Source organism: Anopheles ziemanni (assembly GCF_943734765.1).
Source record: "Anopheles ziemanni chromosome X unlocalized genomic scaffold, idAnoZiCoDA_A2_x.2 X_unloc_119, whole genome shotgun sequence".
In the NCBI taxonomy this organism is placed as follows: Eukaryota; Metazoa; Arthropoda; class Insecta; order Diptera; family Culicidae; genus Anopheles; species Anopheles ziemanni.
In genome coordinates, this window is record NW_026689729.1 from 35,001 (window position 1) to 52,500 (window position 17,500).

Genomic DNA, 17,500 nt, shown 5'->3' on the forward strand with positions numbered 1-17,500 from the left:
AGGGCAAGCTGGATGAATCCATTTTACCCAGGACGGCCGAAGCGGCGTGGACCAGGGGAGAACTGAACTTTATACTTCACACCACAGTAAGTCTACGTGTCCTCTTCCACATAGGGCAAGCTAGAACTAACTATCTTACCCAGGACTGCCGAAGCAGCGTGGACCAGGGGAGGAACACACTTTTCATAGAAACGTAAGGCATCCATGACTGCCATAGTGCGTAAGCCGCCGCTGTGCGCGTAAACCCGTTCCCCGTAGGGAGGAGTCAAGCCGCCGCTTAGAGACGAAGTATGAAGTGTCCTCTTCCACATAGGGCAAGCTAGAATGAACTATCTTACCCAGGACCGCCGAAGCAGCGTGGACCAGGGGAGAACTGAACTTTATACTTCACACCACAGTATTGAGTAATGTGCCCTCTTCCACATAGGGCAAGCTGGAATGTTCCATTTTACCAAGTCGCAGGAAATGGGCCCTCCAAGAACACCCTAAAATCCCAATTACGACTAAGTTGCAGGCCAGCTAGCGAAGTGAAATGTTCTAGGCATAACTAGAACACGTTAATGCGCAACTTTTTGAATCAGAACTTTTTTCGATATCTGGCCCCCAAAGGGGGGATATGGGCGATCAAAGGATTTTTCCAAGTTTCGGTACTTTTTACGGTATCGCTCATAGCTCCGGCTGTACGCAAGCAAATGGCAACCTAAGATATGATTTGGAAAGGTAAAGAGTAGTACTAACTTACGTTAGAACACAGCGAAGCGCTATCGGTTCATGGCAAGGCCGATATAAACAGTCAAAGATGAAAAATGTTGATAAAATGAACAAAAATTACCTTGGTACGCGAATAGCGGCCAGGGATGAAGAGGTACGAAGTTGGTGTAGAACAATTATAATTAGGGCTTGGTACGCTCTAAAAGTTTGCCGAAGACCGCAAAGCGCTCAGACCCATAGAAAGTGGCCATTTCTGCCGAACAGTGCGTGCAAAGAGGTGAAAATGCAAAAATTGCACTTTGGGGGGCGATTTGCGGGGGGAAGGAGGGGTCGGAGGGCAAAATGTCCCTTGACCAAAAAGTCTTATCTCGTCGAGATCTACAACATTGCCGAAGACCGCAAAGCGCTAGCTCGCAATCGAAAAATCGAGAATTTGAAAATTTTCTAAGTCTTGGGCTCCCTAAGGAAAAGTTTCAAAAATCACGTTTGTCCCCAATTTTGAAGGGGAAGGAGTCGGTTCCGGGGCATGGTGTCTTCGGCAAAAAGTCTTATCTTTTTGCGTACTTTCGACTAGTTCAATAAAAATTTTTGACCCAAAATTTGTTCGGCGGACCCCTAGGTCGAAAAACCCGAAAAAAGTCGAAAAAAGTCGAAAATGTCGAAAAATGAGAAAACCTCATATTCGGACTCTACACGAGCCCCAGATATTGAAAAGTGAAATCCGCGGTCGATTTGGAACAAAAAATTGACCTAGGCAAAGTTGTATGGAGGTAGGGACCCCTGAGAAAAAAGTTTGGTCCCGAGGCTCCTTGGACCACCAAGTCCCTAGGTCGGACCAAAATCGGAAAAAATCCGACCAAAGTCGAAAGTGTCGAAAATTTTAAAAAAACCCCTTTTGGGGCCCTATGGCCTCCCTAGATAATGATAAGTGAGGTCCGCGGCCGATCCGGAAGAAAAACTTGACCTAGGCAAACTTGTATGACGGTGGGGACCCAAAAAAATTTCGATGAGTGTAGTTTAGACAGGCCGGAAAATGTATCGGTGGTCCGTATCAAGGGACGTCTTTTAGTTCCATGGGGTGGTGGTCGTCGAACAAAGTCGCCTAGGTCGACCACCAGAAAGACCAGTCGTGTTGTAATGGATGTTTTGGCCACTTTGCTAGGGAAACCTAGTAGGTCTAAGCAAATTTGGGGTTCGAGATGAGTTGGTGAAAGTTGGTCCAACCTAGGTGTGCTTGGTGGAGGTTGACCATGAAAGTAGAGCATGATGGGAATGACCATAACTTTGGTTCTAGATGTCGGATCGGTACACTTTCGGCAGTTTTGGAAAGGTGAAGGCCTGCTCTAGCTATGTTTCCTACCAAGCTAAGCGCCTACTAGTGACCCGGAGGAGGTATTAAGGGTCAAAGGCAAAAAGGGGTACCCTAAAGTGCATGTGACCAAGAAAATGGGAAAAACGGTATCGCCTATAGCTCAGGCTGTATGGCTCGGATCGGAAAGCTTGGATATGCGTTGGAAAGGTCTTGACGAGCGCTAGCTATGTGTCCTACCAAGCGAAGCGCTAGGTGTTGAGCAAGTCGGTCATATTAGAGGGCAAAGGTGAAAAATGGTGGTTTAGAGGCGAAAATTCACCTTATGATCGAAAATAGCGGGCGAACGATAAGAGCTACGAACACGGCGTAGAACAATCATAAGTACGTTACCACAAGACCTAACTTTGGCCAATATAGAGCGAGAAGATCGGAGGTACCCATCAGGGTGATATGGCTGGTTCAAAGTTGGACCAAAACGAGACTTGAGAAATGGATTGAAACACGGTATCGCGAATAACTCAGGCTGTATGGAACGGATCGACAAGCTTAGATCAGTGTTGGAAAGGTCGAACCGAGCGCTAACTATAATCCCAAACAACCGAAGCGCTAAGTGTTGAGCAAAACTGAGTTATTAAGCGACAAAGTGGAAAAATAATACCAAAATGGCCAAAAATCACACAAGACCAAGAATACCGAGCAAGCGGTAAGAGATAGCGGGTTGACGTAGAATACTTATAAGTTTGCCTCTACGAGACCTAAAAGTCGTCCATAGAAAGCGAGAAGATCGGACCACTCTGGAAGGGTGATACGAGTGGTCAAAAATTAGCAAAAATGAAACATGGCTAAAATGGATTTGACTTGTGCACCATGTAGCTCCGGCTGTATGGCATGGATTGTAGAGCTAGGATATGTTTTGGAAAGGTAACACCCAGCGCTAGATACGACTAGAAGAAAGCAAAGCGCTAACTAGCATGATTTGGAAGTTATTAAGCGTCAAAGTCGAAAAATGTTACCAAAATTGAAACTCGAGTACATTGGGCCAAAAAGTACAAGTTGTGAAATTTGGACTTACGAGTAAAATACCGAGCAGGCGGTAAGAGATAGAGACTTGGTGTAGAACAATTATAAGTTGGGTATGTTATAACCTATATTTGGCCCGAACATAGTGTCGAGATCGGATGTACCCAAAAGGGTGGTACGGGTGTTAGATGGTTTTCCCAGAGCATAAGCTCCACATGATATGGAAAACGGGAAACATCATAACTTCGGCTGTATGGCATGGAATGGAACGAACAAGGTATCGATGGAAAGAGAAAAGGTAGCGCTAACTATAATTCCTACCAAGCAAAGCGCTAGCATGTGACCGTTTGGGTGTTATTGTGAGTCAAAGTCAGAAATTGTTACCACGAGAGGCGAAAATCCGACTAAGTCCAAAAATACCGGGCTGGCGGTAAGAGATACGGCTTGGCCGTAGAACATTTATAAGTTGGCCAAGACAAGACCTAAGTTTCGTCCATAGACGACAAGAAGATCGATGGTACCTGAAGGTGAGATATGGGCGTCCCAAAGCGGGCCTTTGAAAAAGTGACAAACTTCCCTTATAACAGCATACGCGGAATATCTCTGGCTCTATGGCACCGAATAAGAAGTTGAGCTCAGCGATAGAAAGGTGATAGTCAGCGCTAAATATCATACGAACAGAGTGAAGCGCTAAAGGGAAAGGATCTTGGTGATATAAGGTGACAAAGTCGAGAAAAGTTGCCTAAAAATCATGAAAAATGTGAAAAAATGGCTAAGTCCCGGGTGCCTTAAGGGCAGGTTGATCGAATGTACCGAGCTGGCGGTACGAGATAGAGACTTAGTGTAGAACAATTATATGTTTGGCATGGCAAGACCTACATTCGGTCAATACAAAGTGAGAAGATCAAAGATACCCGCAAGGGTGATATTGGTGTTCAAAGGAAAAAAGCACTAAGTCTTGGGAAACTTATATGAAGAAAAAGGACCCTGATGGGTCATATGGTATTGATCGAAAAATCGGCTAAGTCCCAAAATGGGGATGTCAGAACTACACTCATGTGTTACCACACCAAGCAAGGCAAACTTATATGAAGCAAAGGACCCTGATGGGTCAAACGGTATTTTACGAAAAATCGGCTAAGTCCCAAAATGGGGATGTCAGAACTACACTCAAATGTTACCACACCAAGCAAGGCAAACTTATATGAAGCAAAGGACCCTGATGGGTCATATGGTACTTTACGAAAAATCGGCTAAGTCCCAAAATGGGGATGTCAGAACTACACTCATATGTTACCACACCAAGCAAGGCAAACTTATATGAAGCAAAGGACCCTGATGGGTCATATGGTATTTTACGAAAAATCGGCTAAGTCCCAAAATGGGGATGTCAGAACTACACTCAAATGTTACCACACCAAGCAAGGCAAACTTATATGAAGCAAAGGACCCTGATGGGTCATATGGTATTTTACGAAAAATCGGCTAAGTCCCAAAATGGGGATGTCAGAACTACACTCAAATGTTACCACACCAAGCAAGGCAAACTTATATGAAGGAAAGGACCCTGATGGGTCATATGGTATTTTACGAAAAATCGGCTAAGTCCCAAAATGGTGATGTCAGAACTACACTAAAATGTTACCACATCAAGCAAGGCAAACTTATATGAAGGAAAGGACCCTGATGGGTCATATGGTATTTTACGAAAAATCGGCTAAGTCCCAAATTGATGATGTCAGAACTACACTCAAATGTTACCACACCAAGCAAGGCAAACTTATATGAAGGCAAGGACCCTGATGGGTCATATGGTATTTTACGAAAAATCGGCTAAGTCCCAAAATGGGGATGTCAGAACTACACTCAAATGTTACCACACCAAGCAAGGCAAACTTATATGAAGCAAAGGACCCTGATGGGTCATATGGTATTTTACGAAAAATCGGCTAAGTCCCAAAATGGGGATGTCAGAACTACACTCAAATGTTACCACACCAAGCAAGGCAAACTTATATGAAGGCAAGGACCCTGATGGGTCATATGGTATTTTACGAAAAATCGGCTAAGTCCCAAAATGGGGATGTCAGAACTACACTCAAATGTTACCACACCAAGCAAGGCAAACTCATATGAAGCAAAGGACCCTGATGGGTCATATGGTATTTTACGAAAAATCGGCTAAGTCCCAAAATGATGATGTCAGAACTACACTCAAATGTTACCACACCAAGCAAGGCAAACTTATATGAAGCAAAGGACCCTGATGGGTCATATGGTATTGATCGAAAAATCGGCTAAGTTCCAAAATGATGATGTCAGAACTACACTCAAATGTTACCACACCAAGCAAGGCAAACTTATATGAAGCAAAGGACCCATATGGGTCATATGGTATTTTACGAAAAATCGGCTAAGTCCCAAAATGATGATGTCAGAACTACACTCAAATGTTACCACACCAAGCAAGGCAAACTTATATGAAGCAAAGGACCCTGATGGGTCATATGGTATTGATCGAAAAATCGGCTAAGTCCCAAAATGGGGATGTCAGAACTACACTCAAATGTTACCACACCAAGCAAGGCAAACTTATATGAAGGCAAGGACCCTGATGGGTCATATGGTATTTTACGAAAAATCGGCTAAGTCCCAAAATGGGGATGTCAGAACTACACTAAAAAGTTACCACACCAAGCAAGGCAAACTTATATGAAGCAAAGGACCCATATGGGTCATATGGTATTTTACGAAAAATCGGCTAAGTCCCAAAATGATGATGTCAGAACTACACTCAAATGTTACCATACCAAGCAAGGCAAACTTATATGAAGCAAAGGACCCTGATGGGTCATATGGTATTTTACGAAAAATCGGCTAAGTCCCAAAATGGGGATGTCTGAACTACACTCAAATGTTACCACATCAAGCAAGGCAAACTTATATGAAGGAAAGGACCCTGATGGGTCATATGGTATTTTACGAAAAATCGGCTAAGTCCCAAAATGGGGATGTCAGAACTACACTCATGTGTTACCACACCAAGCAAGGCAAACTTATATGAAGGCAAGGACCCTGATGGGTCATATGGTATTTTACGAAAAATCGGCTAAGTCCCAAAATGATGATGTCAGAACTACACTCAAATGTTACCACACCAAGCAAGGCAAACTTATATGAAGCAAAGGACCCTGATGGGTCATATGGTATTGATCGAAAAATCGGCTAAGTTCCAAAATGATGATGTCAGAACTACACTCAAATGTTACCACACCAAGCAAGGCAAACTTATATGAAGCAAAGGACCCATATGGGTCATATGGTATTTTACGAAAAATCGGCTAAGTCCCAAAATGATGATGTCAGAACTACACTCAAATGTTACCACACCAAGCAAGGCAAACTTATATGAAGCAAAGGACCCTGATGGGTCATATGGTATTGATCGAAAAATCGGCTAAGTCCCAAAATGGGGATGTCAGAACTACACTCAAATGTTACCACACCAAGCAAGGCAAACTTATATGAAGGCAAGGACCCTGATGGGTCATATGGTATTTTACGAAAAATCGGCTAAGTCCCAAAATGGGGATGTCAGAACTACACTAAAAAGTTACCACACCAAGCAAGGCAAACTTATATGAAGCAAAGGACCCATATGGGTCATATGGTATTTTACGAAAAATCGGCTAAGTCCCAAAATGATGATGTCAGAACTACACTCAAATGTTACCATACCAAGCAAGGCAAACTTATATGAAGCAAAGGACCCTGATGGGTCATATGGTATTTTACGAAAAATCGGCTAAGTCCCAAAATGGGGATGTCAGAACTACACTAAAAAGTTACCACACCAAGCAAGGCAAACTTATATGAAGGAAAGGACCCTGATGGGTCATATGGTATTTTACGAAAAATCGGCTAAGTTCCAAAATGATGATGTCAGAACTACACTCAAATGTTACCACACCAAGCAAGGCAAACTTATATGAAGCAAAGGACCCATATGGGTCATATGGTATTTTACGAAAAATCGGCTAAGTCCCAAAATGATGATGTCAGAACTACACTCAAATGTTACCACACCAAGCAAGGCAAACTTATATGAAGGAAAGGACCCTGATGGGTCATATGGTATTTTACGAAAAATCGGCTAAGTTCCAAAATGATGATGTCAGAACTACACTCAAATGTTACCACACCAAGCAAGGCAAACTTATATGAAGCAAAGGACCCATATGGGTCATATGGTATTTTACGAAAAATCGGCTAAGTCCCAAAATGATGATGTCAGAACTACACTCAAATGTTACCACACCAAGCAAGGCAAACTTATATGAAGCAAAGGACCCATATGGGTCATATGGTATTTTACGAAAAATCGGCTAAGTCCCAAAATGATGATGTCAGAACTACACTCAAATGTTACCATACCAAGCAAGGCAAACTTATATGAAGGAAAGGACCCATATGGGTCATATGGTATTTTACGAAAATCGGCTAAGTCCCAAAATGAGGATGTCAGAACTACACTAATAAGTTACCACACCAAGCAAGGCAAAGTACCTAGGTGAACCCTAGGAAGAAACACGGACCAAGTCAGATGGCCTAAGTCAATAGAACAAGTGACCTAGGCAAAGTTGTATGGCGCTGAGGACCCTGAAAAATCTGGTTAGTGTAGTTTAGACAGGGTAGGTTTTTGGGTCGGCCGAACCCCCTTATTTTGGGTTTTGGCCTCATCAAGAAGCTACACCTAGGCAAACTGCCTAGGGTGAAAGTGCGAAGACCAATCGAATAGTAAGACAAGTTTTGACCGATCGCCCTAGGCAAGCTTGTATGAAGAAAGGGACCCTATGGGTCATATGGAAATACATGAAAAATCGGCTAAGTCCCAAAATTGGGATGTCTGAACTACACTAAAAAGTTACCACATCAAGCAAGGCAAAGTACCTAGGTGAACCCTAGCAAGAAACACGGACCAAGTCAGATGGCCTAAGTCAAGAGAACAAGTGACCTAGGCAAAGTTGTATGACGGTGAGGACCCTGAAAAATCTGGTTAGTGTAGTTTAGACAGGGGAGGTTTTTGGGTCGGCTGAACCTCCTTATTTCGGGTTTTGGCCTCCTCAAGAAGACAGACCTAGGCGAACTGCCTAGGGTGAAAGTGCGAAGACCAATCGAATAGTAAGACAAGTTTTGACCGATCGCCCTAGGCAAGCTTGTATGAAGAAAGGGACCCTATGGGTCATATGGAAATATACGAAAAATCGGCTAAGTCCCAAAATTGGGATGTCAGAACTACACTAAAAAGTTACCAGATCAAGCAAGGCAAAGTACCTAGGTGAACCCTAGGAAGAAACACGGACCAAGTCGGATGGCCTAAGTCAAGAGTACAAGTGACCTAGGCAAAGTTGTATGGCGCTGAGGACCATGAAAAATCGGGTTAGTGTAGTTAAGACAGGGGAGGTTTCAGGGTCGGCTGGACCTCCTTATTTCGGGTTTTGGCCTCCTCAAGAAGACAGACCTAGGCGAACTGCCTAGGGTGAAAGTGCGAAGACCAATCGAATAGTAAGACAAGTTTTGACCGATCGCCCTAGGCAAGCTTGTATGAAGAAAGGGACCCTATGGGTCATATGGAAATACATGAAAAATCGGCTAAGTCCCAAAATTAGGATGTCTGAACTACACTAAAAAGTTACCACATCAAGCAAGGCAAAGTACCTAGGTGAACCCTAGGAAGAAACACGGACCAAGTCGGATGGCCTAAGTCAAGAGTACAAGTGACCTAGGCAAAGTTGTATGGCGCTGAGGACCCTGAAAAATCGGGTTAGTGTAGTTCAGACAGGGGAGGTTTCAGGGTCGGCCGAACCTCCTTATTTCGGGTTTTGGCCTCCTCAAGAAGACAGACCTAGGCGAACTGCCTAGGGTGAAAGTGCGAAGACCAATCGAATAGTAAGACAAGTTTTGACCGATCGCCCTAGGCAAGCTTGTATGAAGAAAGGGACCCTATGGGTCATATGGAAATATACGAAAAATCGGCTAAGTCCCAAAATTGGGATGTCAGAACTACACTATAAAGTTACCACATTAGCAAGGCAGACTTGTATGAAGAACGGGACCCTGGTGAAAGTAGCAAATATCCCAAACCGAACATGAATATTATACACACAAGAGTACGAACATAAAGGAACACGGACCAAGCGTACCGAGAGAATCGGTACTATAGAACCCTCGTGGTTCTACACAAAGACTTTATGTTAGGGGTTCAAGCCCCATAGTACTCAAACGGTGACAGTAGCAAATATCCCAAAACGAACGTGAATCTTATTCACAAGAGTACGAACATAAAGGAACACGGACCAAGCGTACCGAGAGAATCGGTACTATAGAGCCCTCGTGGTTCTACACAAAGACTTTATGTTCGGGGTTCACACCCCAAATCGAACGTGGAATTTACTTTCTGATGGTCATGCGGTCGTCCAAAGGGGTCTAGTATCCTGGGATGACAAGCATCACGGGCACAGCTCGTATCAAAACAGTCGAAGAGGCCCGCGAAAGTTTGCTTTCCATGGCTATGCGATGCACAAATTGAGTTTACTCACCGTAGTATAAAACGAACGAACCGAACCTATCCGAGTAGGGATAATGGGCGCAGTAACATACTTCTGTGACCCAGCGAGAGTTGAACGAGGTGACATGAACTGTCAGTGGCTTATATCAGATGGGATACATACATGAGATTGCTTTCAAATCTACACTCGAAAACCTAACCAAGTAAAAGCGAACGTGGGAAGGATTCGAAACCGGTCACGAAATCTTAAGCTGGAAAGAGTCATCACTATGGATACATATTATGCGAAACCAATCAAGTGCTCAGTACTGATCCAAAACCTAAGAGCACTAGTGAACACCTTATTCTCACCCTAGTTCACATCCAAGTGATCGACCACGTGTGTGAAGCAAAGACCAATCGAATTCCTCAATGAACCGAACACTATGAACAAATGGCCAAAAACGTTATAACTATCCAAACATCCTACTATCTAGCGAAAGTCATCACGATGGAACCATACAATGATCTTAACCTATAGCGCTCACCTATTCCTACCCAGAGTGCAAGTGAACAGATTGCCCACCCTTACCCAGTTCACAACCACGTGATCGACTAACATACCGAGGTTACCACAAGTCAAAGTTATACGTTTACAAGCGCAAGACCAATCGAAAACCCCGAAAGCAATCTCGACCCAAAATGTATTATCCGTGAGTGTAGTCGAGTCTCGTACTCGTCATCTGTAATCGTCGGATAGAATATCCAGTACACGGTAGTCTTTCCAAATGAAATCTACATACAGAACTCGCTCTTGGCAAATGGGTGGCAATGGCGCAATCAGGAGCGAGTTCCTGTCCGGGTGCCAAGTGATTGGCAAATGTCTGGGGGAAAGCAACCATATATTGATTTGTCTGTTAGTGTACTGGGTGTTTGAGGTATGTAGTATCCACGCTTGGTTGGGTGTGTCAGAGGACCATGGATGCGTTCACAACCCCAATTGGGGTACATCGGGAATGATTTTGTGGAACCGATGTGCCCGGCACACACTAAGTTTTGTTGCAAGTTAATAGTGTGCCATGTCCGGGAGGGTTGTGATTAAACTCTGGTGAATTGCGTACTGTGGTGATTGGGGTATGAAAGCCCCGCAGTTGCAATGATCGGACGCGCCTAGCGTGTCCTTTAGTTGATGGTAGGGAAATGAAGGCCCTTGTCAGCTCACCTAAGTATTCATGGAAGTTTGGCATAAGGTCGCTGTGGTAGGGGTATGAAGGCCCCGTCAGCGCATGCACAATCGGGCGCACGTGCGCTTAGCGGAGTCGAATGCCGCTCAAGTGCCTGTCCGGTGCATCGGGTGTGTGTGATACGAGGGCAATGAGGTTCGCACGGGGGCTCGCCTCCCGTGTGCTACCGGACTTGACAACATATAGAACGTGGTGTTTGCTCCTCCGGGTGCAATGGGACAATGAACATTCGAACGCAAAGTCGGAATTCTGGTTGATCCTACCAGTAATATACGCTCGTCTCAAAGGTTAAGCCATGCATGTCTAAGTACAAACAGATTTAATGTGAAACCGCATAAGGCTCAGTATAACAGCTATAATTTACGAGATCATCAACCTAGTTACTTGGATAACTGTGGAAAATCTAGAGCTAATACATGCAACATGCCAGGACCCTCGCGGGAACTGGTGCACTTATTAGTCAAACCAATCGCGGGTTCTCCGTGTCATTGAGTTGAAGTCTGGATAATGATGCTGATCGTATGGTCTCGCACCGACGACAGATCTCGCAAATATCTGCCCTATCAACTATGGATGGTAGTATAGAGGACTACCATGGTTGCAACGGGTAACGGGGAATCAGGGTTCGATTCCGGAGAGGGAGCCTGAGAAATGGCTACCACATCCAAGGAAGGCAGCAGGCGCGTAAATTACCCAATCCCGGGACGGGGAGGTAGTGACGAGAAATAACAATATGAAACTCTTTAATGATGTTTCATAATTGGAATGAGTAGAGCATAAATCCTTCTACGAGGATCAAGTGGAGGGCAAGTCTGGTGCCAGCAGCCGCGGTAATTCCAGCTCCACTAGCGTATATTAAAATTGTTGCGGTTAAAACGTTCGAAGTTGATACTTGTCCAACACAGTCCGGCTCCGCCGACCCGGTCAACCCGTGGTCGGTGGGCCAAGTCGGAATCTGGTTGCGACTCAATGGTGTGGTAGGGCACCAAGTCTGTGTCATGGTGTGCCCTTCAACGGGTGCAAGTGTAACATAGAGCTCGACCGCTCACGTTTACCTTGAACAAATTAGAGTGCTTAAAGCAGGGTGCCCAAACGCCCTAGAATAATCTTGCATGGAATAATGGAATACGACCTTGGTCTAATCTTTCATTGGTTTGTACTCAGACCGGAGGTAATGATTAACAGAAGTAGTTGGGGACACTAGTATTACGGCGCGAGAGGTGAAATTCGTAGACCGTCGTAAGACTAACTAAAGCGAAGGCATTTGTCAAGGATGCTTTCTTTAATCAAGAACGAAAGTTAGAGGATCGAAGGCGATTAGATACCGCCCTAGTTCTAACCGTAAACGATGCCAACTAGCAATTGGGAGACGCTACAACCAGGTGCTCTCAGTAGCTTCCGGGAAACCAAAGTCAGGTTCCGGGGGAAGTATGGTTGCAAAGTTGAAACTTAAAGGAATTGACGGAAGGGCACCACAATGAAATGGAGCTTGCGGTTCAATTTGACTCAACACGGGAAAACTTACCAGGTCCGAACTTATGGAGGTGAGACAGATTAATAGCTCTTTCTCAAATTTAAGGGTAGTGGTGCATGGCCGTTCTTAGTTCGTGGATTGATTTGTCTGGTTAATTCCGATAACGAACGTGACTCACATATGCTAACTAGAACGCAGTCAGCGTTAATGCGTCGATGCCGATTGGAACGGGTTAGGACCTTTCGGTGGAGTATGACCTGACACCTTCGCTGTTCGTGTGCGCAAGTGCACTTACGGTACGCTGCTTAGCAGGACAATTTGTGTTTAGCAAAATGAGATCGAGCGATAACAGGTCCGTGATGCCCTTAGATGTTCTGGGCTACACGCGTGCTACAATGTGGGTAGCAGCGTGTCTCCTATTCCGAGAGGAACGGGAAATCACTCAAATACTCACTTAGTAGGGATTATGGATTGCAATGGTCCATATGAACTCGGAACTTCTAGTAAGTGCTGGTCATCAGCCAGCGTTGAATACGTCCCTGCCCTTTGTACACACCGCCCGTCGCTACTACCGATGGATTATTTAGTGAGGTCTTTGGAGATGATCGTTCGCTGGATCCTCGTGAACCGCGTCTGCTTTATCGAAGTTGACCGAACTTGATGATTTAGAGGAAGTAAAAGTCGTAACAAGGTTTCCGTAGGTGAACCTGCGGAAGGATCATTAGTGGCCAAGTGATCCTTCCAGAAGTCCGAACCTGCGGGTTGAGACTTCGGCACAAGTTGCCATATGATAATTGACGAAACACTATAGAAGTCCGAACCTGCGGGTTGAGACTCAGGCACAAGTTGCCATATGAAAGTTGACGAAACACTAACAAGTCCGAACCTGCGGGTTGAGACTTAGGCACACGTTGCCTTATACATGACTTCGAACAAATACACAAGTCCGAACCTGCGGGTTGAGACTTAGGCACAAGTTGCCTTATACATGACTTCGAACAAATACACAAGTCCGAACCTGCGGGTTGAGACTTAGGCACAAGTTGCCATATGAAAGTTGACGAAACACTAACAAGTCCGAACCTGCGGGTTGAGACTTAGGCACACGTTGCCTTATACATGACTTCGAACAAATACACAAGTCCGAACCTGCGGGTTGAGACTTAGGCACAAGTTGCCTTATACATACATTGGCCAAATAAACAGAAGTCCGAACCTGCGGGTTGAGACTTAGGCACAAGTTGCCATATTATATTCGATCAAACACTAAGTAGTCCGAACCTGCGGGTTGAGACTCAAGACCGTAACAAGATGTCACTATACAAGTCCGAACCTAAGGGTTGAGACTTAATGCGATCTAGATACCAAGTTGACATCCAATACCTGTTGAGCAAAACCAAAGATTCCCTGTTCTCGAATGATTACACTATATAACAGGGAATCATGAAGAAATCAAGCAAGCGTGAAACAAAGTCATCACTTGGGCATGCTCGATAGCCAACCACATGACCTTAACCTAAGAGAGCATGCAAACCACATGATACCTATAAACGATTAACCCGCCCTAGTTCAATCGTTCACCAAGTGATGACTTCAGTATGGCTAAGAGAAAAACTTTTAAATGGGAAAAACTCTAAGTCCGAACCTCCGGGTTGAGACTTCCGCGTCGGAGGTGGGCGCACCTCCTATCCGAAAGATGATGAATCAGGGGTGTTCGGTCAGCAATGGTCGGATGCCCCGTCGTAGTCCAACTATGACAATCAAAGTCAAGACCTCCGGGTTGAGACTTTCCGCGAGTACAAGCATAAAGGAACACGGACCAAGCCGTACCGAGAGAATCGGTACTAGAGCCCTCGTGGTTCTACATTGAGAGAGCCCTCGTGGTTCTCATTAGGGGCTTTATGCAAGTCGTACTCAATACTGTGGTGTGAAGTATAAAGTATAGTCCTCGCCTGGTCCACGCTGCTTCGGCGGTCCTGGGTAAGATAGTTAATTCTAGCTTGCCCTATAGTGGAATGAGGACACTTAATGCTTCGTCTTTTAGCGGCGGCTAGACTCCTCCTCACGGGGAACGAGTTGACGCGCACAGCGGCGGCTTACGCACTATGGCAATCATGGATGCCTGAAGATTCCGTGAAGTTCTCCCCTGGTCCACGCTGCCTCGGCAGTCCTGGGTAAAATGGAATATTTCCAGCTTGCCCTATAGTGGAAGAGGACTATCCAACAATACAAAGTCAAGACCTCCGGGTTGAGACTTTCCGCGTCGGTGGTGTCGCGCACCGCCTATCCGAAAGATGGTGTAACAGGGGTGTTCGATCAGCAATGGTCGGATGCCCCGTCATAGTCCAACTATGACAACCAAAGTCAAGACCTCCGGGTTGAGACTTTCCGCGTCCGGAGGTACGCGTACCGCCTACCCGAAAGATGGTGTGCTTCTGGGGTATTCGATGAGTCGGATACCCCGTCGTAGTCCAACTATGACAATCAAAGTCAAGACCTCCGGGTTGAGACTTCCGCGTCCGGAGGTACGCGTACCGCCTACCCGAAAGATGGTGTGCTTCTGGGGTATTCGATGAGTCGGATACCCCGTCGTAGTCCAACTATGACAATCAAAGTCAAGACCTCCGGGTTGAGACTTCCGCGTCCGGAGGTACGCGTACCGCCTACCCGAAAGATGGTGAATCAGGGGTGTTCGATCAGCAATGGTCGGATGCCCCGTCGTAGTCCAACTATGACAATCAAAGTCAAGACCTCCGGGTTGAGACTTTCTAAGAGTACAAGCATAAAGGAACACGGACCAAGCCGTACCGAGAGAATCGGTACTAGAGCCCTTGTGGTTCTACATTGAGAGAGCCCTCGTGGTTCTCATTAGGGGCTTTATGCAAGAAGTACTCAATACTGTGGTGTGAAGTATAAAGTATAGAGTCCTCCACTGGTCCACGCTGCTCCGGCGGTCCTGGGTAAGATAGTTCATTCTAGCTTGCCCTATGTGGAAGAGGACTCAATACCCTACCTGTTGAGCTTGAAACAAAGTCATCACTTGGGCATGCTCATATTGCCATACAATATTCCATTATCTACTAATGAGCATGCAGCTATATGATTATAACCTGTAAACGATTACCCCGCCGTAGTTCAGCGCTTCAACCAAGTGATGACTTCAGTATGGCTAGTGTGTGAAGTATAAAGTATAGTCCTCCCCTGGTCCACACTGCTTCGGCGGTCCTGGGTAAGATAGTTAGTTCTAGCTTGCCCTATGTGGAAGAGGACACCATACTTAATACTGTGGTGTAATGAACAAAGTATAGTCCTCCACTGGTCCACGCTGCTTCGGCGGTCCTGGGTAAGATAGTTAGTTCTAGCTTGCCCTATGTGGAAGAGGGCATACAAGACAAAGTATAGTTCTCCCCTGGTCCACGCTGCTCCGGCGGTCCTGGGTAAGATAGTTAATTCTAGCTTGCCCTATGTGGAAGAGGACTCAATACCCTACCTGTTGAGCTTGAAACAAAGTCATCACTTGGGCATGCTCTATAGCCAATCACATGACATTAACCTAAGAGAGCATGCAGCGTATTATCCCAATGCAAAGTAAACGATAGACTCGCCCTAGTTCAGTGCTTCAACCAAGTGATGACTTCAATTTGGCTAGTGTGTGAAGTATAAAGTATAGTCCTCCCCTGGTCCACACTGCTTCGGCGGTCCTGGGTAAGATAGTTAATTCTAGCTTGCCCTATGTGGAAGAGGACACCATACTTAATACTGTGGTGTAATGAACAAAGTATAGTCCTCCACTGGTCCACGCTGCTCCGGCGGTCCTGGGTAAGATAGTTCATTCTAGCTTGCCCTATGTGGAAGAGGGCATACAAGACAAAGTATAGTTCTCCCCTGGTCCACGCTGCTTCGGCGGTCCTGGGTAAGATAGTTAATTCTAGCTTGCCCTATGTGGAAGAGAGCATACATGAACCAAGAACGAAGGTTATGATCGAGGAATGATTCGACAACTAACCGATGGTATGAAATGTGTAGAATTCAAGCAAGCACACAATCAAGTCATCATTTGGGCATGCTCGATAGCCAAACCTATGACATTAACCTAGTAGAGCATGCAACGTATAATATCCCAATGCAAAGTAAACGATAGACACGCCCTAGTTCAGCGCTTCAACCAAGTGATGACTTCAGAATGGCTAAATCAAATCGGTTCAAAACATACCATCGGTACCCTATTGAAACACACAAGTCGATATCAAACCTCATGATTGTGTAGTCCTCCACTGGTCCACGCCGCTTCGGCCGTCCTGGGTAAAATGGAACATTCCAGCTTGCCCTATGTGGAAGAGGGCACATTACTCAATACTGTGGTGTGAAGTATAAAGTTCAGTTCTCCCCTGGTCCACGCTGCTTCGGCGGTCCTGGGTAAGATAGTTCATTCTAGCTTGCCCTATGTGGAAGAGGACACTTAATACTTCGTCTCTAAGCGGCGGCTTGACTCCTCCCTACGGGGAACGGGTTTACGCGCACAGCGGCGGCTTACGCACTATGGCAGTCATGGATGCCTTACGTTTCTATGAAAAGTGTGTTCCTCCCCTGGTCCACGCTGCTTCGGCAGTCCTGGGTAAGATAGTTAGTTCTAGCTTGCCCTATGTGGAAGAGGACACGAAGACTTACTGTGGTGTGAAGCATAAAGTTCAGTTCTCCCCTGGTCCACGCCGCTTCGGCCGTCCTGGGTAAAATGGATTCATCCAGCTTGCCCTATGTGGAATGAGGACACTTTATGTTTCGTCTCTAAGCGGCGGCTTGCTTCTCCCTACGGGGAACGGGTATACGCGCACAGCGGCGGCTTACGTTATGGCAGTCATGGATGCCTTACGTTTCCATGAAAAGTGTGTTCCTCCCCTGGTCCACGCTGCTTCGGCAGTCCTGGGTAAGATAGTTAGTTCTAGCTTGCCCTATGTGGAAGAGGACACGTAGACTTACTGTGGTGTGAAGTATAAGGTTCAGTTCTCCCCTGGTCCACGCCGCTTCGGCCGTCCTGGGTAAAATGGATTAATCCAGCTTGCCCTATGTGGAATGAGGACACTTTATGCTTCGTCTCTAAGCGGCGGCTTGCTCCTCCCTACGGGGAACGGGTATACGCGCACAGCGGCGGCTTACGCAAGTTAGTCACCCTCGGCAGTGGATCACTCGGCTCA

At 45.7% G+C, this 17,500-nt stretch overlaps 1 non-coding gene across 1 annotated transcript in view; it reads left to right on the forward strand.

The window, feature by feature from the left end:
* The first annotated feature begins 17,472 nt into the window (after positions 1-17,472).
* The window catches only part of LOC131291633 (5.8S ribosomal RNA), a 155-nt gene continuing 127 nt past the window's right edge, over positions 17,473-17,500 (forward strand). The window contains exon 1 of the ribosomal RNA XR_009189413.1: positions 17,473-17,500. This exon is cut by the window's right edge and continues 127 nt beyond it. This is a non-coding gene — a ribosomal RNA (5.8S ribosomal RNA).